Below are 23,052 nucleotides of genomic sequence, written 5' to 3' on the forward strand. Positions count from 1 at the left end.
ATCCCCTCCCTCTTGCATCTCCCTCCCACCCTCCCTATCCCACCCCTCTGTGTGGTCACAAAGCACCGAACTGATCTCCCTGTGCTATGCAGCTGCTTCCCACTACCTATCTATTTTACATTTGGGAGTGTACATATGTCAATGCTACTCTCTCACTTCGTCCCAGCTTACCCTTCCCCCTCCCCGTGTCCTCAAGTCCATTCTCTATGTCTGCATCTTTACTCCTGTCCTGCCCCTACGTTCATCAGAACTTTTTTTTTTTTTTTAGATTCCATATATATGTGTTAGCATACAGTATTTGTTTTTCTCTTTCTGACTTACTTCACTCTGTATGACACACTCTAGGTCCATTCACCTCACTACAAATAACTCAATTTCGTTTCTTTTTATGGCTGAGTAATATTGCATTGTATATATGTGCCACATCTTCTTTATCCATTCATCTGTCAGTGGACATCTAGGTTGCTTCCATGTCCTAGCTACTGTAAATAGTACTGCAATGAACATTGTGGTACATAACTCTTTTTGAATTATGGTTTTCTCAGGGTATATGCCTGGTAGTGGGATTACTGTGTCATGTGTTAGTCCTATTTTTAGTTTTTTAAGGAACCTCCATACTGTTCTCCATAGTGGCTGTATCAATTTACATTCCCACCAACAGTACAAGAGGGTTCCCATTTCTCCACACCCTCTCCAGCATTTATTTATTTATTTATTTTTCCAGTCTTCAAATATTTTTTATTGGAAGACCATGCATTGCCTTCATTTATTGTATTTCAAATCACTATACATTTACTATTGTGAAAACACTGCCTGCATTTTCTAGTACAAAGAAACCTAAAAATTGTTTCAGGAATGTAGAGAAATATCCAACTTAAATAGCGAAAAAGTGCACCATAATTACTGCTGCACTGCAGTCATTTCTGCATTTCCCATGTTTCTTAAATAACTATCTTGTCTGATAACACATGATATAAAGAGTAATTATGAAAAACAGACATTTACATATACTTCTAAAGTTCTATTGAGAATATCCTGTTGGCATTGGATAACCAATCATAGTCGCACCTGTAGTAGCAGGATATGCATATGCCTGTTGGTTCATACCGTTGTGCATATTTGGAACATTACTTCCATATTGCTGAGTGTTATCATATCCATTCTGGTAAGTCCCTGTTGGATTACCAGTCCTAAAACTGCTCTGTATACCAGCAGACACAGAATTACTTCCAGAGCTCCCATTGGTGTAATTTGCAGCACTGTAAACACCATTTTGAGTTTTTGCCCCCAAATCTCTCTTAAGCAGACTAGAGTAACCTCAGTCATAATTTTCCTTGTCTCTAAATGTATTAAATCCACCCCTTTTGCCAACAGAGTATCTGTCCTGACGGTCATCCTTCATGCCTCTTCTACCCCTGGAACGACCTGAACCTCTGTCTTCGACCAACTGAAGCAATTTGGGATTAATTGCTTGATTAGCTTCACGAAGCACAGAGATAAGGTTGCTCACTTGCTTTATGTTATTAGGTGTAAAGAAAGTGTATATGCTGTGCCTGTTTTTGTACTGCGAGCAGTTCTTCCAGTTCGATGAATGTAATCCTCTGAGGAGTTAGGGTAGTCATAATTGATGACAAATTTCACATCTTCCACATCTAGCCCTCTGGAGGCCACATCTGTAGCAATCAGAATAGGAGCCTTTCCATGTTTGAATTCATTTAGAACCCAGTCATGTTCCTGTTGACTCTTGTCACCATGGACACCCGTGGCAGGCCACCCATCTATCCTCATTTTTCTAGTGAGCTCATCACATCTTCTTTTGGTTTCAACAAAAACAATGGTTTTAATCTCCTTCTCACTCATGATCTCTTCCATTAAATGAATAAGCTTTTCATCCTTTTCTACATCATGACACACATCCACAATCTGAAGAATGTTGTGATTTGCACTCAGTTCTAGTGCACCAATGTTTATATGAATATAGTCTTTCAGGAAATCTTCAGCAAGCTGTCTTACTTCTTTTGGCCAAGTGCACGCCACATTAGGGTTTGCCTATCAGGTCTTATCTTATCCACAATCTTCCCTATTTGGGGTTCGAATCCCATATCAAGCGTTCTATCTGCTTCATCAAGGACAAGGTAGGTGGTTCTTCTTAAATTGGTTTTCCCACATTCTAAAAAGTCAGTAAGTCTTCCAGATGTTGCAATACAGAGTTCCACATCTCTCTCCAAATCACGTATTTGTGGTCCCTTGGGAGCACCACCATAAATACAAGTGGACTTCAAGTGACATGCTCTACAGTATCCAGCAGCTACTTGCTGTACCTGTTTGACCAGTTCCCGAGTTGGTTCCAGCACCAAGCAAACAGGCCCATCACCTCTCTCTAGGAATGGCTGATGATTGATGTGGACAATGGCAGGCATCAAATAAGACAACGTCTTCCCAGATCCAGTTTGTGCTACCCCAACCATATCCAGTCCATTTAGAGCAACTGGCCATCCCTGAGCTTGAATAGCGGTGGGTTCAGTAAAGTTCTGCCTTGCAATCACGTCCATGACGTTTGCAGGGAAGTTCGCTTCATAAAATTTCAGGACTGGCTTTGGGCAGTTGTGACTTCTAACTGTAATTTCCTTGCTTCTTCTGTATGTCTCTACCTATTGTGCTGTATGCCTAGCCAAATCAGGGTGTTCTTGATAAAATTTCTTCTCAAATTTGGGCAGCTCATCAAGATTCCACTTCTTTTTAACCAATTTCTCCACAGGGTTTCCAAACTTCTTTCCAGATAAGGGCCCTGCCCTACTTCCTCCAAATCGAGGGAAACAAACCCTCGATCCCAGGTGCAGTCTCGGTCACTCGAATAACCCAACATGACGTCAATGGTTGCGGTTGGCGGGAAGCGAAGCAGAGAGAATCGAGTGCTATGAGTAACCGGAGGTGGCTCCACCGACAGCAAAGCCTTGTGGGGGCGGCAGCGGAGGGATGGTGATGACAAGAGCTGAGGCTGCTGGACAGAAGACCAGTGGAAATGAATGAGGTCTCCAGCATTTATTGTTTGTAGATTTTTTGATGATGGCCATTCTGACCAGTGTGAGGTGATACCTCACTGTAGTTTTGATTTGCAGTTCTCTAATGATCAGTGATGTTGAGCATCCGTTCATGTGTTTGTTGGCCATCTGTATATCTTCTTTGAAGAAACGTCTGTTTAGGTCTTCTGCCCATTTTTGGATTGGGTTGTTTGTTTTCTTGATATTGAGCTGCATGTGCGGCTTGTATATTTTAGAGATTAATCCTTTGTCAGTTTCTTTGTTTACAAATATTTTCTCCCATTCTAACGGTTGTCTTTTCGTTTTGTTTATGGTTTCCTTTCCTGTGCAAAAGCTTTTACGTTTCATTAGGTCGCATTTGTTTTTTTTTGTTTTTATTTCCATTTCTCTAGGAGGTGGGTCAAAAAGGATCTTGCTGTGATTTATGTTGAAGACTGTTCTTCCTATATTATCCTGTAAGAGTTTTATAGTGTCTGGCCTTACATTTAGGTCTTTAATCCATTTTGAGTTTATGTTTGTATATGGTGTTAGGGAGTGTTCTAATTTCATTCTTTTACATGTAGCTGTCCAGTTTTCCAAGCACCACTTATTGAAGAGGCTGCTTTTTCTCCATTGTATACTCTTGCCCCCTTTATCAAAGATAAGGTGACCATATGTGCATAGGTTTATCTCTGGACTTTCTATCCTGTTCCATTGATCTATATTTCTGTTTTTGTGCCAGTACCATACTGTCTTGATTACTGTAGCTTTGTAGTATAGTCTGAAGTCAGGGAATCTGATTACTCCACCTCCATTTTTCTTTCTCAAGGTTGCTTTGGCTATTCGGGGTCTTTTGTGTTTCCATACAAATTGTGAAATTTTTTGTTCTAGTTCTGTGAAAAATGCCATAGGTAATTTTATAGGGATTGCACTGAATCTGTAGATTGCTTTGGGTAGTATAGTCATTTTCACAGTGTTGATTCTTTGAATCCAAGAACATGGTATATTTCTCCTTCTGTTTGTATCATCTTTAATTTCTTTCATCAGTGTCTTACAGGTTTTTGCATACAGGTCTTTTGACTCCTTAGGTAGGTTTATTCCTAGGTATTTTATTCTTTTTGTTGCAATGGTAAATGGGAGTGTTTCCTTAATTTCTCTTTCAGATTTTTCAACATTAGTGTATAGGAATGCAAGAGATTTCTGTGCATTAATTTTGTGTCCTGCTACTCTACCAGATTCATTGATTAGCTCTAGTAGTCTTCTCGTAGCATCTTTAGGATTCTCTATGTATAGTATCATGTCATCTGCAAACAGTGACAGTTTTACTTCCTCATTTCCAATTTGGATTCCTTTAATTTCTTCTTGTTCTCTGATTGCTATGGCTAAAACTTCCAAAACTATGTTGAATAACAGTGGTGGGAGTGGGCAACCTTGTCTTGTTCCTGATCTTAGGGGAAATGGTTTCAGTGTTTCCCCACTGAGAACAATGTTGGCTGTGGGTTTATCATATATGGCCATTATTATTTTGAGGTAGGTTCCCTCTATGCCTACTTTCTGGAGGGTTTTTATCATAAATGGGTGTTGAATTTTGTCAAAAGCTTTTTTTTGCATCTATTGAGATTATCATATGAATTTTATCCTTCAGTTTGTTAATGTGGTGTATCACATTGATTGATTTGCATATATTGAAGATTCTTTGCATTCCTAGGATAAACCCCACTTGATCATGGTGTATGATCCTTTTAATGTGCTGTTGGATTCTGTTTGCTAGTATTTTGTTGAGGATTTGTGCATCTATCTTAATCAGTGATATTGGACTGTAGTTTTCTTTTTTTGTGACATCTTTGTCTGGTTTTGGTATCAGGGTGATGGTGGCCTCATAGAATGATTTCAGGAGTGTTCCTCCCTCTGCTATATTTTGGAAGAGTTTGAGAAGGTTAGGTGTTAGCTCTTCTCTAAATGTTTGACAGAATTTGCCTGTGAAGCCATCTGGTCCTGGGCTTTTGTTTGTTGGAAGATTTTTAATCACACTTTCAATTTCAGTGCTTGTGATTTGTCTGTTTCTATTTTCTATTTCTTCCTGGTTCAGTCTAGGAAGGTTGTGCTTTTCTAAGAATTTGTCCATTTTTTCCAGGTTGTCCATATTATTGGCATAGAGTTGCTTGTAGTAATCTCTCATGATCCTTTGTATTTCTGCAGTGTTAGGTGTTGCTTCTCCTTTTTCAATTCTAATTCTATTGATTTAAGTCTTCTCTCTTTTTCTCTTGATGAGTCTGGCTAATGGTTTATCAATTTTGTTTATCTTCTCAAAGATCCAGCTTTTAGTTTTATTGATCTTTGCTATCATTTCCTTCATTTCTTTTTCATTTATTTCTGATCTGATCTTTATGAATTCTTTCCTTCTGCTAACTTTGGGGGTTTTTTGTTCTTCTTTCTCTAATTGCTTTAGGTGTAAGTTTAGGTTGTTTTCTTGAGATGTTTCTTGTTTCTTGAGGTAGGATTGTATTGCTATAATCTTCCCTCTTAGAACTACTTTGATGCATCCCATAGGCTTTGGCTCATCGTGATTTCATTGTCATTTGTTTCTAGGTATGTTCTGATTTTCTCTTTGATCTCTTCATTGATCTCTTGGTTATTTAGTAGGGTATTGTTTTGCCTTCATGTGTTTGTATTTTTTACATTTTTTTTCCTGTAATTGATATCTCGTCTCATAGCATTGTGGTCAGAAAAGATACTTGATATGAATTCAATTTTCTTAAATTTACCAAGGATTGATTTGTAACCCAAGATATCGTCTATCCTGGAGAATGTTCCATGAGCACTTGAGAAGAAAGTGTATTCTGTTGTTTTTGGATGGAATGTCTTATAAATATCAATTAAGTCCATCTTGCTTAATGTATCATTTAAAGCTTGTGTTTCCTGATTTATTTTCATCTTCGATGATCTGTCCATTGGTGAAAGTGGGGTGTTAAATTCGCCCAGTATGATTTTGCTACTTTTGATTTCCCCTTTTATGACTGTTAGCATTTGCCTTATGTATTAAGGTTCTCCTTGTTGGGTGCGTAAATATTTACAATTGTTATATGTTCTTGGATTGATCCCTTGATCATTATGTGGTGTCCTTCTTTGTCTCTTGTAATCGAATTTATTTTAAAGTCTATTTTGTTTGATATGAGAATTGCTACTCCAGTTTTCTGTTGATTTCCATTTGCATGGAGTATCTTTTTCTGTTCCCTCACTTTCAGTCTGTTTGTGTCCCTAGGTCTGAAGTGGTTCTCTTGTAGACAGCATATATACGGGTCTTGTTTTTGTATCCATTCAGCCAGTCTATGTCTTTCGGTTGGAGCATTTATTCCATTTACATTTAAGGTAGTTATCGATATGTATGTTCCTATTACCATTTTCTTAATTGTTTTGGGTTTGTTATTGTAGGTCTTTTCCCTCTGTTGTGTTTCCTGCCCAGAGAAGTTCCTTTAGCATTTGTTGTAAAGCTGGTTTTGTGGTGCTGAATTCTCTTAACTTTTGCTTGTCTGTAAGTGTTTTAATTTCTCCATTGAATCTTAATGAGATCTTTGCTGGTTAGAGTAATCTTGGTTGTAGGTTTTTCCCTTTCATCACTTTAAATATGTCCTGCCACTCCCTTCTGGCTTGCAGAGTTTCTGCTGTAACATCCGCTGTTAACCTTATGGGGATTCCCTTGTATGTTGTTTGTTGCTGTTCCCTTGCTGCTTTTAATAGTTTTTCTTTGTATTTAATTTTTGATAGTTTGATTAATATGTGTCTTGGCATGTTTCTCTTTGGATTTATCCTGTATGGGACTCTCTGCACTTCCTGGACTTGATTGACTATTTCCTTTCCCATATTAGGGAAGTTTTGCACTATAATCTCTTCAAGTATTTTCTCAGTCCCTTTCTCTTTCTCTTCTTCTTCTGTGACCCCTCTAATTTGAACATTGGTGCATTTAATGTTGTCCCAGAGGTTTTGAGACTCCTCAATTCTTTACATTCTTTTTTCTTTATTCTGCTCCCTGGCAGTTATTTCCACCATTTTATCTTCCAGCTCACTTATCCCTTCTTCTGCCTCAATATTCTGCCATTGATTCCTTCTAGAGTATTTTTAATTTCATTTATTGTGTTGTTCATCATTGTTGTGCTCTTTAGTTCTTGTAGATCCTTATTAAATGTTTCTTGTATTTTCTCCATTCTGTTTCCGAGATTTTGGATCATCTTTACTACCATTACTCTGAATTCTTTTTCAGGTAGGTTGCCTATTTCGTTTTCATTTATTTGGTGTTGTAGGTTTTTACCTTGGTCCTTCATCTGTAACATATTTTTTTTTGTCGTTTCATTTTTTTTTTCTTTTTTGATGGGTGGAGTTGTATTCCTATCTTACTGGTTTTTGGCCTGAAGCGTCCAGCACTGGAATTTACAGGCAGTTGTATAGAGCTGGATCTTGGTGCTGTGATGACCTCTGGGAGGCCTCATTCCAATTAATATTCCCTGGGGTCTGAAGTTCTCTGTTAGTCCAGTGGTTTGGACTCAGCTCCCATCACAGGAGCTTGGGCCCAACCTCCGGCCTGGGAACCAAGATCCCGCAAGCTGCATGGCGCAGGAAAAAAAAAAAAAGAAAAAAAGAAATAAGGAGCAGTGCAATATCAAATAATATAAAACAAAATAAAATTAGAAATGTAAAAAATATAATAGGAAAAATAAAAATATAATTGAAACAACTGGTCACTGGGGGTTCCTCCCATCCCCTTAGGTGTCCATGGTACCCCACCGGTGCCTGGTAGGTGCCCTAGTTGTGCGAATACGTGAATTCCACGTCCTCCTAGTCTGCCATCTTGACTCCGCCCCACCCTCTGATTAGTTCTTTTTAACTTTCTTTTGTTCTTGAGATGTCCTTCCTGCTGATATTCCAAAAATGAAGTTGGCATCTCTGCCTCATTCCCAGAATTACATCCCTCATTGATTTCTCTTTAATGTAACTAAAATTTCCCAAGCAAATCTCATTAAAGAGGATTGGAATAATTGGAGGGATGCTTCTTTTACTGAGGATCTGGGGTTTGTATAGGGTCAGAGTCTTAGTGCATGGGAAAAAGGAATGGTATAAAACATCTTGCAAATAATCAGTGTTTGAGCATGGATATCACCTTTTTCCTTTAATTTTTAATGTTTTTTTAAAAGAGAAAGCTATTCAATCATATCTGTTAATGCCAATGACTAATTTAGCTTCTCAGGAAATTTATACTTTCCTTGTCCTTATAGGTCCCTATCTATCTCTAGGATATGCCTTCTCTAATTATCTGCTCCATTATTCCCTTTTTGATTGACACTCAAGTCTTCCCCTATAAGAAATAAGGGAGAAGCTTGGATTCAACAGGCATAATAAACTGGTTCCCAATTCTGCTTTTCACACTTAGAAGCCTTGGTTACTTCTGTAAAATGGTGAATAATAATAACTACTTCAGAAAATTGTGGTGAGCATTAAATATATGTACAGTGCTCAGTGTAAAGCCTGATACTTGTAAGTGCTCAATAAGTATTAGTCTGCTCCTCTAAGCTTGTATAGCACTGGAGTTCTGCTGTGTATTTCCATAGTTCATTCATAGCTAATTGGAAATAGAGATAGATAGCTGCTGAATCCCATGAGAGTTGTAGGCCTAATTTAACAGCTCTCCTTACCTTGGGAAGTTTCTAGAATCTACTCACTTAGAGTCACTCATACAGTGGAGTCTTGAAGTCTGACAATTCCATCAATGTAGTGACTAAACGCTCATGTGGTAAAATGAGCACAGATTCAATTGCAGGAAAGTCCTTTAGTCAATTTCAGAGCTGTTTTGATTAGAAAGCAACACTGCATATTGGAAAGAGCACGAGCCTTGGCATTAGACAGATCTGTATTTTAATCCTGACTCTGCTACCTAGAAAATGCTCAATAAATGGCAGCCGATGTTGTTGTAGCAAGTTTGCTTTCACTAGAGATTTGATTTAACTTGACTAAGCCAGCCTTTTCTGGGAAGGTTTCACCAGTGTTTCATTAAACATTGGCTTCTGTCTAGCCCTTTGCATATACTCACAGTCTCCTGATTCTGAATCATGATAATTCCTTCTGGAATAGATAAATGAGTGAAACTTATTATGTTCCCAGAACTAAGGTCAAATATGGCATTTCAAAGCCAGAGCAGCTTTTCTAGTGTCTTACTATCTTCTGCCTTTTTTTTTTTTTTTTTCTTGAGGAGTCGGGGGAGAACATGGTCAATTTAGAACTCCCTTTTCTTGTACTTTCCCTTTACACTATTTGGTAATTTAGCATGGATGAGCTAGAAGGGACACCTAGACATTTTCAAAGGTTTGGTTACAACTAGAATGGCTTTATCTTCCCAGAAGGTCTACAAAACATCTGAGGCGGGAGGGGTTTTTTAAGCAGTTAAAGCTAATATTACTGTGCCTCCTCAGGAGTGTGGAAAGAATAATTTGGCATGAATTATGTAAGTAGGACTGAATTAGGCACAGGGTTGGGTGCTTTAAATGAATTCTACATCCCAGGAGTCATTCATTCAGCTATCACTGAGCTACTTTGTGTGGAGTGCTGGGGATACAGACATGGCCTCCCTACTCAAGAAGCTCATAGGCAAGCTCATTCAACTCTACCTGCCTCTGAGGCAGATATTTTCTTTTCCTTCCTTATAGCTGAGGAAAGAGGATCTCAAAGAGGTGAAATAATTGGTCCAAAATTACACAGGTAGTAGGTAGTTAAGCTTAGCTACAAGTCCTTTTCTTTTTCCTTTAATCAATATTTGTGCTTATTATGTGTTCTTTTTAGTTATGGCATGTTAGAATGAACGTGGAAGATATATGTAGTGTATAGCTATACCACTGTCTTCCTAGAATCCCTACTTTCTTCTTAGAAATTCTCCTTTTCCCACTCCAGCCATGTGGTTTGGAAAGGAGCTGCCTAAACCACATTTGGTTGATTCAAGCAAAAAAAATTAGAGTTATTCCCCAGGATTTTTCAGGTGGAAACTAAAGAAATGAGGTAAAATTTCTAAGATATGATACATTGGACTTGCTAGCCATGATGTTCTCTGACTTTGAAGTAAGTCCATCTGCAAGTTAAAACAAAAGTAAACCAAACTTAACTCATTTAAGGGGCTGATAAAACTTTGATAACAAAACCAGACAAAGATGATACTAGAAGGAAAATCTATAGGTCCATAACACTTATACGTATTAATGCAAAACTCCAAAATAAATATTTACAAATCAAATCCATCATGTACACTAAAATACAGGAGTGTGTAGACAAAATAATTTTAAAAGGTGGGATTTATCAAAAAATTCAAGGATATTTTAATTACTGTTAGTTTAATTTACCACATGAACAGTTTAAAGTAGCAGAACCTATATGATCATCTCAATAGATGAAAAAAAATACAAAATTCAATAACTATTTATGATTAAATCTCCTAGAAAAGTGGGAATTGAAGGGAATTTCTTTAACTAGATAGAGATTATTTATTAAAGCCCCAAATTGTTGTAAAAGCCTTAGAAACATTTTCCTTAAAAAGAACAAGAAATGATGTTTGCTGCCCATATGTCTATTCAACATTCCATCTGAGGCTTTAACCCGTATATATAATATAAGAAACAGCAGTAAGAAACATAATTATCTTAAAAACATAAACAATACTATTTATTTACAGATGATATGATTGTCTACATAGAAATTTCAAGAGAAAAATCCATAGAAAATCTACAGATTAACTGTTGGAACTAATTATAGAGTCTGCTGAATACTAGATTAATATGAAAAAATTATATGTGATAAAAGTACAAAAATGTGTAGGTAAAGAATATATAACAACTGCAAGATAGTGGTTATTTCAGAGACAGAAAAGGAGGCGAATGGTTTTCTAGTGAAGAGATGATTCCAAGAAAAACTTTAATATTTTCTTTGTTTTCAAAGATCTGAAGCTGGCAAAATATTAACACAAGTTAAATCTGGGTTTTTAGTATTCTTAAATGTTTTGTAACAAAAATTTAAAAATGCAAACAAATAAATGTTAGGTAGTATTGTAGATCTTTGAAAATAACATAATCAGCATTGAGGTTTAGCGACATTTAATTTAGATTCTTTTAGTCATAAAAAAAAGAGTCTAATTTTTGTGGCTTAGAAACCTGAGTTCCAATTATTCCTGATGCCTTTGTCTTTAATTGTTGAAATCTACCCTTTGATTACCTGGTCAAGATCATGAATTTAGTTGTCAGAGTGCCAGGGTTCAAATTCTACCTGTATGAATTACTAGCTGCCTGACCTCAGAAGGACAGTTACTTTTGTAAACCATAGTTTTTCATTTGTAAAGCTAAGATGTTAATGGCACCTATCTCATATAGCTGTCATTAGGATAAAAATAACACATGTAAAACATTTAGTGCAACATCAGTTACACTGTAAATACATATAGATGTTAGATGTTGCTTAAACTGTTTGGACTTCTCAGGGCTATTATAAGAACTGAATGGAAGAATCTGAGTAAAACTCATAGCATAATGCCTGGCACTTACTAGTGCTTCCATAAATCTTAATTCCACTGCCCCTTTTCTGTCTCCCCTACTCTTTACTCTTGAGCATTTAATTAATTTTCTAAATCTTACCAGGTACCGTGTTGAGTATCTTTGATCGCATTTGACTTATGTTTTTTTCCTAACATTTATAACTGTTTGGGGGCAAAGAATGTGTTTCTTTATGCTTTTATCATAGCTTGAATTTTGTAACTATCGCTTACAACAGAGAAAAAATTATCCATACTATTTTTTCCTGTTTCTTGACTTAGGACACATACATGGAGTGCTAAGAGTGCCTGTTTGGCCTCTGGTTGTATGTAGGAGAAATGTACTTTTTTCCCTCAGATTTCCAGAACAAGTTTATAGCACATGAAGAAATTTTTATTTATTCAGGCATTTTTTCATATGTGGGGCTGGCAGTGAGATTTCTCTTCATCTAAAAGTGAAGATGATGCTGAAATCAAAGGAGAATGCATAAGCTAAGAGTAAAGTAGGTAGCTGGGAGCAATGAGTCAATGAGAGGGCTGAATAGGTCACCAGTCTGAGGAGGGTGGCCAGGAAACATTGGAAACTGGATAAGGAGAGCCAAGGAACACAGGATCTTATAAAGAGCATGAAGTGGCTGGTTAAAGGAGTTTGATGGGTAGGGGTCATAAATAGGGATGGAGTTTTTCACCTATGGCTGGATTTTCCAGATTCTTTATGGCATGATGCCAGAGGGTTGGGTATGTTTAAACCAGGTGTATGGGTGGGTACCGCTTCTAACAAGAGGTGAATTCATTAATCTGTTGAGTGTTACTATTTTAAAAGAGCAAGGCTTATGGTGACATCTTTCTTAGATTACTTTTGAAAAACAGGTAAAGATTCTCTTTGTATTTCTATAAATACAGAGAGTAAGTTGGGCACATATTTGAGAAAGAGCATGTGACTTGCTGTCTGATTTCAAGGTGAATAATCAGGACTCTGGGTTCTGACTAACTGGAGCAGTGTGAGAAGGAAGGAGTCTCCATATACTCCCTCTAAAACAATCAGCAGCCTAGAGCAGCTCTAGTAGCAGGGCCTCCAATTGCTAATCAAATGAAAGGAATGTTTTCCTAAAATTCTTCCTTCAGATTTGAATAAAGGGAATGTATTTTGATGTACTAAATTTCATGGTATAATGAAAACAGAGCCAGTTGCTGTATTCTGATTTTATAATAGGCATGACTGACAAATCCTTTGAGAAAATTGGCAAGCTAATGTTAATGCAATCTGTATTAACCTACAAGACTTACGTAGTCACTAATTTATTTTTAAATGAGTGCAAATACATTTTCCTAGGAAGGAAGCAAGGAACTTCTGACAATCTCAGTGTTACCACAGAGAGATGGAATAATTTGAAAAGGAAGAGAGTAAACTAAAAATTCCCTTGTGCTTAAGAATTAAACACATCCCTCTCATCCCACCATAGTTAATCTAGTATTAATAAGTCATTCCTAATAAGTGTGGGTAACTGTAGTTTTGTCCCCTAGCTCATATTTTATTATTAATTTATTCTTTCTTTAAAAAGAAAAAAGTTGGAGACAATATGATATAGTATAAAAAGCAAAAGCTTTGGTGTTCAAATCCTTTCTTTCTTTCTTAGCTATCTGAACTTGGACTATTTTAAGTTAAACTTTTTGAGTCTCAGTTTCCTCATCTCTTAAATTGGGATAACAAAAAAATCTTACCTTTGTGAAGCTGTGCCTTCTTAAATTGTATACCTTGGGCACCTCACTCTTAAAGAGGAACTTACTTTCAGGGTTATGCGTGTGTAAGGTTGGCACCTGAGAGTGAATGCCTCATTAAATTTTGCACCCTTGACACCTCATTTGCCTCACCTTGGTCCTAGACTTGCTGTCCTATATGGTTGGAATGTGATTTGTGGGTGGGGGCGGTAGGTGAGAAGTGGGGAGGAGAATGGTGCTAAGAGGAAAGAGGTATGCAGAAGCCATATCACAAAAGGCCTTGTAAGTGATGTTAAGAGGTTTGAATGCTATCTGAGGGTTAATAATTTTTAAAAAAAGATTTCCTGAGAAATCATTAAAAATTTTTCACAGAAGAGCAACTTGTTCAGAATTTCACTCGAGAAAGTTCATTTTACCTGGTGGGTGAGGAAAGAATGTTAGGGAACAAAGACCCAATCACTGCAATCCAAGTAAGAGGTGAATACAATTCTTCAGGTGAGAGATGATGATGGACAAGATTGGCATAAAGACAATGGTATGGAGGGAAGTGGAAGTGCTTGAGATATTTAGCAGGTAGAATCAACAGAACTTGGTTATGATTAGACATAGACAGTGAATTAAAAGTGGTAGAAAATGTGAACCAAGTTTTTGGCTTGGGCAACTAACTGTGTATGTTGTGGTGTCATGTCCTTGAGAATAGGGAACAGTGAAGAAATAAGATTGAAGAGAAGATTATAATTTCAGTTTGGACATGTAGAATTTGAAATATCTGCAAGACATCAAGTAGAACTTGTTAGTAAAGAGTTCACTCTATGGGACAGGAATTTAAAAGAGTGATCTAGGCTGGAGATACAGAATTGGGAACCATCAGTGTTTAAGCCATGAATGATATTGCCTTGTAATGGTATGTTGTTTGAAAAGAGGGCCTAGGAAAGAACGACAGTGAATGCCAGCTTTTAAAGGTTAGGTATAGGAAAAGAAGCCAACAAAGTTTGAGAAAGTTTGTCCAGGAAGATAGGAGGAAATCTACAGAGCCTCACATAAGAAACTTTGGTCACTCCTAACCTGTGCAAAACTCACCACTATGCGCCTTCCTAGAATGAAGTATGCAGGCATCCATTTCCCTTTACTTATAGCTTTTTGCCCTCATTCTGAAATGTGAAGCCTGGCCTGCCTCAAATTCCTTTTCCTAACCTATTTCTTCCTTGCATCAATTCCGGGCCTCTTGCTTCAGTGCCTACCTTCATCTTTGCACTATCCTTTTAGATCTGATGCTTGATCTTCTCCTTCTGGTCCTGTCTTTGTCCGTTATGCTTTGCTGCGATTTCCAATATGCTCCTAGATCCCATCTAATTCTCCTATCAGGTTTGCCTTGACTCAAACGGAAGGAGATCAGACAGCTCTTTCACCAGGTGCTAGGCCCAGTGGAGGCAGCATTTCAACATTATCACTGGGAGGTCACTGGGAGGTAAGCATTGGCTTACTGCTTTCGTAGTCCCTTTGGCTGGTACATTACAAACCTGCCTAAACAAGCCCATCCCATTGAGCTTACTTGCCTGAGGTATTTTCAATAGACAAAGTAGAGTGACAAGTGCTTAACTTACATAATAAGTTTGTATTAAATTCTATCTGAGTTATATATAAAGTGGAGAGTATTATATATTGAAGAACATCAACAATTCTAAATATGCTAAAACGAAGAGAGAGAAGATAGCATATATATAAATCATTGTTTAATGAGCTTAAAATCTCTCCAAGAGGGAATCACAAATTCATACAATTTCCTTAAAATGTGTTCTTTAAACTTGTATGTCGGTTGGTGGAAAATACCATGAAAAAGACAAACTTCTGGACCTGACCTTTTTCTGTTGAACCTTGCTCTCTAGGAAGGTCAAGCTCTAAGAGAAGTTGAAAAGGATATTTGGCTCTGAAGCTACTGGTTTAAGTAGTAACAAAATCTGTCTTCTGCACATGGCTGATTCTTTTTGAAGAGATGCAACCCAGTATAGTACACCAACCTAAGCATCAGGACAATTTAATTCTAGTTCCTGTTTTTACTGTAATCCACTCTTTGAACTTGAGGAATTTGCTTCCTCTCCTACGGCCTCAGTTTCTCTATTTATGAAATGAAGGAGTTAAAAGATTGGACTAAATTATTCCAAGAGCCTTTCTAACTAAGAATCTACCATCTTTGGTCAAAAAATGGTGCCTCACAGATCTTGATCAAAAAAAAAAAAAGAAAGATGAGTTCTGGGAAAGCCAGAATTTTTTTCTGAACAGGTTTTATTTGTTTGTTTCTTTGTTTTTGTCACATGAATGTTGAAATAGAATCTCAGAGCTAGAAGGGAATTCAGTGTACAAGAGTTTCCTCTAAAATGACCTGACCCAGTCGCTATTCGGCCTCTTCTTGGACATATCTAGTGATAGGGAACTCACTTTTTATAGAGTCAGCTCATTTTATTGTTGGACTGATCTGATGGCTAGTAAGTTCTTTCTTATATTAACCTGAAACCTGTCTCCCTATAGCTTCCACCTATTATTTGTGCCATCTCTCAGATACACATACCTGATTTAAATCCCATCTTCACTACTTACTAGATTTGTGAGAGTAGGAATATCACTTAACATCTTTGAGTTTCTATTTCCTCATCTAATAATGGATATTTTGATTCCTATGTTCCATGGTACTGTGATTAATGAGATAGTGCTTTAGGTTGTCTGTACTAGGCTCTAGTTGGGAAAGACTTCATAGGGTACTTGATATTTGGCAAAGATCATGACGGATGGATAGGAATTTCTATAGAGGAGGGTGCAATAAGGAGGAGACAGGTAGATGACAGGTTGGTCATTTGGGGCAGAGAGAATAGCAATGAACGAAAAAAAAAGGAGGCATACAAATCAAGTTCAGAAATTCTCTAGTGGTCAGGTTTGGTTAGATCTTTCAATGCCTAGGGCCAAAGAGAGAGAGTGATAGGAGATGATCCAGGAAAAATAAGCTGCAGGCAGACTGTGAAAGGACCTGTACACCATGCTACATTCAAATATGCTACTTCCAGAAGTTACTGAGTTTAAAGAAAATCATAAAGAAAGAGTGGATAGCTGAGCTAGGATTTAAATTCATGCCTTCTGAGACTATGTCTCATAGAACCGTAACTTTTGAGACATTAAAAAATCATCCTTTTATTGTTATAGAATTACAGAAAAACAATTCCTTCCTTCCGGCACTATGCACCAGAATCCAAGAAGAGCTCTGACCTAGTTCCTGAGGCCTTCCAGCAGGATAAATCACAGTGCTGTTCTGTCAGTGAAACAAGTGAATTTCTTTGCTTTCTAGGAGCCTAGGCTTATAATAGGAAACAAACATTAGGGAGAAAGAAAGGAATATTCTGCCCACTTCTCAAATAGACATGGCTGTACACTGTAGTAGAAAGTGCTCTGACTATGCGACAAACAAGAGTTAGGTTCAAATCCTAGCTCTGCCATTTACTAGCTGTGTATGTAATATATTTCTCACTCTTCCCCTAAGCCTCAGTATGTTCATCAGTAACATGGGAATTATGGTGCTTCCCTGCCATTTTTTCTGAAATCATTATAAGGGAATTCTATTATGATTGTCAAAGTCCTTTGAAAATCATAAATTGATATTTTATTACTACTTTTATCAGGAAATCACCAAAGTGAGAGGACACCAGTACAGATCAGGATGGCCCTGACATACGCTGTCTGGACTTAGGGTAAAATCAGTAAGATTTGTCTACAGTGACTCTGACTTTTCCTCTCTGTCACTTTCCCTTTTTTTCTTTTTCTCCCACTCACTTCTTTCGGCTGAAAAGCCTAGTGTCCTGTCTTTTTCTCTTCCCTTCCCTTCCCAAATGTTTCCCGGATAAACTCTACTGGTATGTCATTGAGAAACAAGGTCTGAAGGTCAATAATAAGATCTTCTGTCTTTCATAAAGGTTCCCATTGGAACCTCATCTTTCATTGAAAAGGAAAAAGTATTATTTATTTATTTTTCATTCAGAATTACTTGTTCAGCACCTAAAGTGTATTTTACACATGGCGAAATATTTTGAGAGATCAGACAATCAAGAAAAGTAAGAACTTGGTGTTCAAGGACTTTTACTTCATTTGTTGATTTGTTTGTTTGTCCTTTATTCTATCTTGTATTCATTTAAAATTATGTGCTTTAGCACCGACTATGTATTACTAGGCATTGTGTTAGGCAACATGTGAGGCACCAAGGACCCAATGGTACCATTTAGATCATCACACATCAGGTTCATGCTGGTTCTAAATGTTCTTAGTTTATTCTTAGGCATAGGTACTAGGAATGCAACATCTTGGTGTGATAGCAAGAATCAAAGAAAGTGAGACAGTGTAAAAGGGTTGCCTTTTCTCCACATCCTTGCCAATGTTTGTTATTTGTGTTCTCTTTGATGATAGCCATGCTGACAGGTGTGAGGTGATATCTTTTTTTTTTAAACATCTTTATTAGAGTATAATTGCTTTACAATGTTGTGTTAGTTTCTGCTGTATAACAAAGTGAATCAGCTATTATGTATACATATATCCCCATATACCCTACCTCTTGCGTCTCCCTCGCACCCTCCCTATCCCAACCCTCTAGGTGGTCACAAAGCACCAAGCTGATCTCCCTGTGCTTTTCAGCTGCTTCCCACTAGCTATCTATTTTTACATTTGGTAGTGTCTATATGTCAATGCTACTCTCTCACTTTGTCCCAGCTTACTCTTCCCCCTCCCCGTGTCATCAAGTCCATTCTCTACGTCTGCATCTTTATTCCTGCCCTGCCTCTAGGTTCATCAGAACAAATTTTTTTTTTTTTTAGAATCCATATATATGTGTTAGCATACGGTATTTGATTTTCTCTTTCTTACTTCACTCTGTATGACAGACTCTAGGTCCATCTACCTCACTACAAATAACTCAATTTCGTTTCTTTTTATGGCTGAGTAATATTGCATTGTATATATGTGCCACATCTTCTTTATCCATTCATCTGTCGATGGACATGTAGGTTGCTTCCATGTCCTGGCTACTGTAAATAGTGCTTCAATGAACATTGTGGTACATGACTCTTTTTGAATTATGGTTTTCTGAGGGTATATACCCAGTAGTGGGATTGCTGGGTCATGGTAGTTCTATTTTTAGTTTTTTAAGGAACCTCCATACTGTTCTCCATAGTGGCTGTATCAATTTACATTCCCACCAACAGTGCAAGAGGGTTCCCTTTTCTCCACACCCTCTCCAGCATTTATTGTTTGTAGAGTTTTTGACAATGGCCATTCTGACTGGTGTGAGGTGATACCTTACTGTAGTTTTGATTTGCATTTCTCTAATGATCAGTGATGTTGAGCATCCTTTCATGTGTTTATTGACAATCTGTATATCTTCTTTGAAGAAATGCCTATTTAGGTCTTCTGCCCATTTTTGGATTGGGTTGTTTGTTTTTTTGATATTGAGCTGCATGTGCACCTTGTATATTTTAGAGATTAATCCTTTGTCAGTTTCTTTGTTTACAAATATTTTCTCCCATTCTAAGGGTTGTCTTTTCGTTTTGTTTATGGTTTCCTTTCCTGTGCAAAAGCTTTTAAGTTTCATTAGGTCGCATTTGTTTTTTTTTTTTGTTTTTATTTCCATTTCTCTAGGAGGTGGGTCAAAAAGGATCTTGCTGTGATTTATGTTGAAAAGTGTTCTTCCTATATTATCCTCTAAGAGTTTTATAGTGTCTGGCGTTACATTTAGGTCTTTAATCCATTTTGAGTGTATTTTTGTTTATGGTGTCAGGGAGTGTTCTAATTTCATTCTTTTACATGTAGCTGTCCAGTTTTCCAAGCACCACTTATTGAAGGGACTGTCTTTTCTCCATTGTATACTCTTACCTCCATTATCAAAGATAACGTGACCATATGTGCATGGGTTTATCTCTGGATTTTCTATCTTGTTCCATTGATCTATATTTCTGTTTTTGTGCCAGTACCATACTGTCTTGATTACTGTAGCTTTGTAGTATAGTCTGAAGTCAGGGAGCCTGATTCCTCCGCCTCCATTTTTCTTTCTCAAGATTGCTTTGGCTATTCAGGGTCTTTTGTGTTTCCATACAAATTGTGAATTTTTTTGTTCTAGTTCTGTGAAAAATGCCATTGGTAGTCTGATAGGGATTGCATTGAATCTGTAGATTGCTTTGGGTAGTATAGTCATTTTCACAATGTTAATTCTTCCAATCCAACAACATGGCATATCTCTCCATCTTTTGTATCACCTTTAATTGCTTTCATCAGTGTCTTATAGTTTTCTGCATACAGGTCTTTTGTCTCCTTCAGTAGGTTTATTCCTAGGAATTTTATTCTTTTTGTTGCAATGGTAAATGGGAGTGTTTCCTTAATTTCTCTTTCAGATCTTTCATCATTAGTGTATAAGAATGCAAGGGATTTCTGTGCATTAATTTTATATTCTGCTACTGTACCAAATTCATTGATTAGGTCTAGTAGTCTTCTGGTAGCATCTTTAGGCTTCTCTATGTATTGTGTCATGTCATCTTCAAACAGTGACAGTTTTACTTCTTCTTTTCCCATTTGGATTCCTTTTATTTCTTTTTCTTCTCTGATTCCTAGCAGTGGCTAAAACTTCCAAAACTATGTTGAATAATAGTGGTGAGAGTGGGTAACCTTGTCTTGTTCCTGATCTTAGAGGAAATGTTTTCAGTTTTTCACCACTGAGAACAATGTTGGCTATGGGTTTGTCATTTATAGGCTTTTTTTTTTTTGTGGTAGGTTTCCTCTATGCCTACTTTCTGGAGAGTTTTTATCATAAATGGGTGTTGAATTTTGTCAAAAACTTTTTCTGCATCTACTGAGACGATCATATGGTTTTTATCCTTCAATTTGTTAATATGATATATCACATAAATTGATTTGCATATACTGAAGAATCCTTGCATTCCTGGGATAAACCCCACTTGATCCTGGTGTATAATCCTTTTAATGTGCTGTTGGATTCTGTTTCCTAATATTTTGTTGAGGATTTTTGCATCTATGTTTATCAGTGGTATTGGCCAGTAGTTTTCTTTTTTTGTCACATTTGTCTGCTTTTGGTATCAGGGTGATTATGGCCTCCTAGAAAGATTTCGGGAGTGTTCCTCCCTCTGCTATATTTTGGAAGACTTTGAAAAGGATAGGTGTTGGCTCTTCTCTAAATATTTGATAGAATTTGCCTGTGAAGCCATCTGGTCCTGGGCTTTTGTTTGTTGGAACATTTTTAATCACAGTTTCCATTTCAGTGCTTGTGATTGGTCTCTTTATATTCTCTATTTCTTTCTGGTTCAGTCTCGGAGGGTTGTGCTTTTCTAAGAATTTGTCCATTTCTTCCAGGTTGTCCATATTATTGGCATATAGTTGCTTGTAGTAATCTCTCTTGATCCTTTGTATTTCTGAAGTGTCAGTTGTTACTTCTCCTTTTTCATTTCTAATTCTGTTGATTTGAATCTCCTTTTTCTTCTTGATGAGTCTGGCTAATGGTTTATCAGCTTTGTTTATCTTCTCAAAGAACCAACTCTTAGTTTTATTGATCTTTGCTATTGTCTCCTTCATTTCTTTTTCATTTTTTTCTGATCTGATCTTTATAATTTCTTTCATTTTGCTAACTTTGTTTTTTTTGTTATTGTTGTTGTTCTTCTTTCTCTAATTGCTTTAGATGTAAGGTTAGGTTGTTTATTTGAGATTTTTATTGTTTCTTGAGGTAGGCTTGTATTGCTATAAACTTCCCTCTTAGAACTGCTTTTGCTGCATCCCATAGGTTTTGGGCTGTCGTGTTTTCATTGTCATTTGTTTCTAGGTACTTTCTGATTTCCTCTTTGATTTCTTCAATGATCTCTTGGTTATTTAGTAATGTATTGTTTAGCTTCCATGTGTTTGTTTTTTTTACTTTTTTTCCCTGTAATTGATTTCTAATCTTATAGCATTGTGGTCAGAAAAGATGCTTGATATGATTTCAAATTTCTTAAATTTACTGAAGCTTGATTTGTGACCCAAGATGTGATCTATCTTGGAGAAGGTTACATGAGCACTTGAGAAGAATGTTTATTCTGTTGTTTTTGGATGGAATGTCCTATAAATATCAATTAAGTTCATCTTGTTTAATGTGTCATTTAAAGCTTGTGTTTCCTTATTTATTTTCAGTTTGGATGATATGTCCATTGGTGAAATTGAGGTGTTAAAGTCCCTTACCTCTATCCCCCACTGTTTCTGTTTATTACCCCTTTTAAGGCTGTTAGCATTTGCCTTATGTATTAAGGTGCTCCTATTTTGGCTGCATAAATATTTACCATTGTTATATCGTCTTCTTGGATTGATCCCTTGATTGTTGTGCAGTGTCCTTCTTTGTCTCTTGTAATAGTCTTTATTTTAAAGTCTATTTTGTCTGATATGAGAATTGCTACTCCAGCTTTCTTTTGATTTCCATTTGCATGGAATATCTTTTTCCATCCTTTCACTTACAGTCTTTATGTGTCCCTACGTCTGAAGTGGGTCTCTTGTAGATAGCATATATACAGGTCCTGTTTTTGTATCCATTCAGCCAGTCTATGTCTTTTGGTTGGAGCAATTAATCCATTTACATTTAAAGTAATTATCAATATGTATGTTCCTATTACCATTTTCTTAATTGTTCTGGGTTTGTTTTTGTAGGTCTTTTCCTTCTCTTGTGTTTCCTGCCTAGAGAAGTTCCTTTAGCATTTGTTGTAAAGATGGTTTGGTGGTGCTGAATTCTCATAACTTTTGCTTGTCTGTAGAGGTTTTAATTTCTCCATCGAATCTGAATGAGATCCTGGCTGGGTAGAGTAATCTTTGTTGTAGGTTTTTCCCTTCCATCACTTTAAATATGTCCTGCCACTCCCTTCTGGCTTGCAGAATTTCTGTTGAAAGATCAGCTGTTAACCTTATGGGGATTCCCTTGTATGTTTTTTGTTGCTTTTCACTTGCTGCTTTTAATGGTTTTTCTTTGTATTTAATTTTTGCTAGTTTGATTAATATGTGTCTTGGCATGTTTCTTCTCCTTGGATTTATCCTGTATGGGACTCTCTGGGCTTCCTCAACTTGCATGACTATTTCCTTTCCCATGTTAGGGAAGTTTTCAAGTATAATCTCTTCAAATATTTTCTCAGACCCTTTCTTTTTCTCTTCTTCTTCTGGGACCCCTGTAATTTGAATGTTGGTGCATTTAATGTTGTCCCCATGATCTCTGAGACGTTGTCAATTCTTTTCATTCTTTTTTCTTTATTCTGTTCTGTGGTAGTTATTTCCACTATTTTGTCTTCCAGTTCACTTTTCCGTTCTTCTGCCTCAGTTATTCTGCTATTGATTCCTTCTAGAGAATTTTTAATTTCATTTATTGTGTTGTTCATCATTGTTTGTTTGCTCTTTAGTTCTTGTAAGTAAGTCCTTGTGAAACGTTTCCTGTATTTTCTTAATTCTATTTCCAAATTTTGGATCATCTTTACTATCATTACTTTGAATTCTCTTTTCAGGTAACTTGCCTATTTTCTCTTTATTTGTTTGGTCTGGTGGGTTTTTACCTTGCTCCTTCATCTGCTGCATATTTCTCTGTCTTCTCATTTTGTTTAACTTACTGTTTTTGGGGGTGTCCTTTTCACAGGCTGCTGGTTCTTACTTCCCATTGTTTTTGGTGTCTGCCCCCAGTGGGTAAGGTTGGTTCAGTGAATTTTGTATGCTTCCTTGTGGAGG

General features: G+C 36.9%; 1 protein-coding gene and 1 pseudogene across 2 annotated transcripts in view; one reads left to right on the forward strand and one right to left on the reverse strand.

Annotated features, from left to right (window-relative positions):
- AGBL4 (AGBL carboxypeptidase 4) overlaps nt 1-23,052 on the forward strand; it is a 1,388,494-nt gene that overhangs the window by 430,000 nt on the left and 935,442 nt on the right. The window lies entirely within an intron of this gene.
- LOC309645143 (putative ATP-dependent RNA helicase DDX5 pseudogene) lies at nt 130-2,881 on the reverse strand (annotated as a pseudogene). The gene has a single exon. The product of its transcript is annotated as a putative ATP-dependent RNA helicase DDX5 pseudogene (transcript).

This window comes from Balaenoptera physalus (assembly GCF_965194825.1).
Source record: "Balaenoptera physalus genome assembly, chromosome: 1".
In the NCBI taxonomy this organism is placed as follows: Eukaryota; Metazoa; Chordata; class Mammalia; order Artiodactyla; family Balaenopteridae; genus Balaenoptera; species Balaenoptera physalus.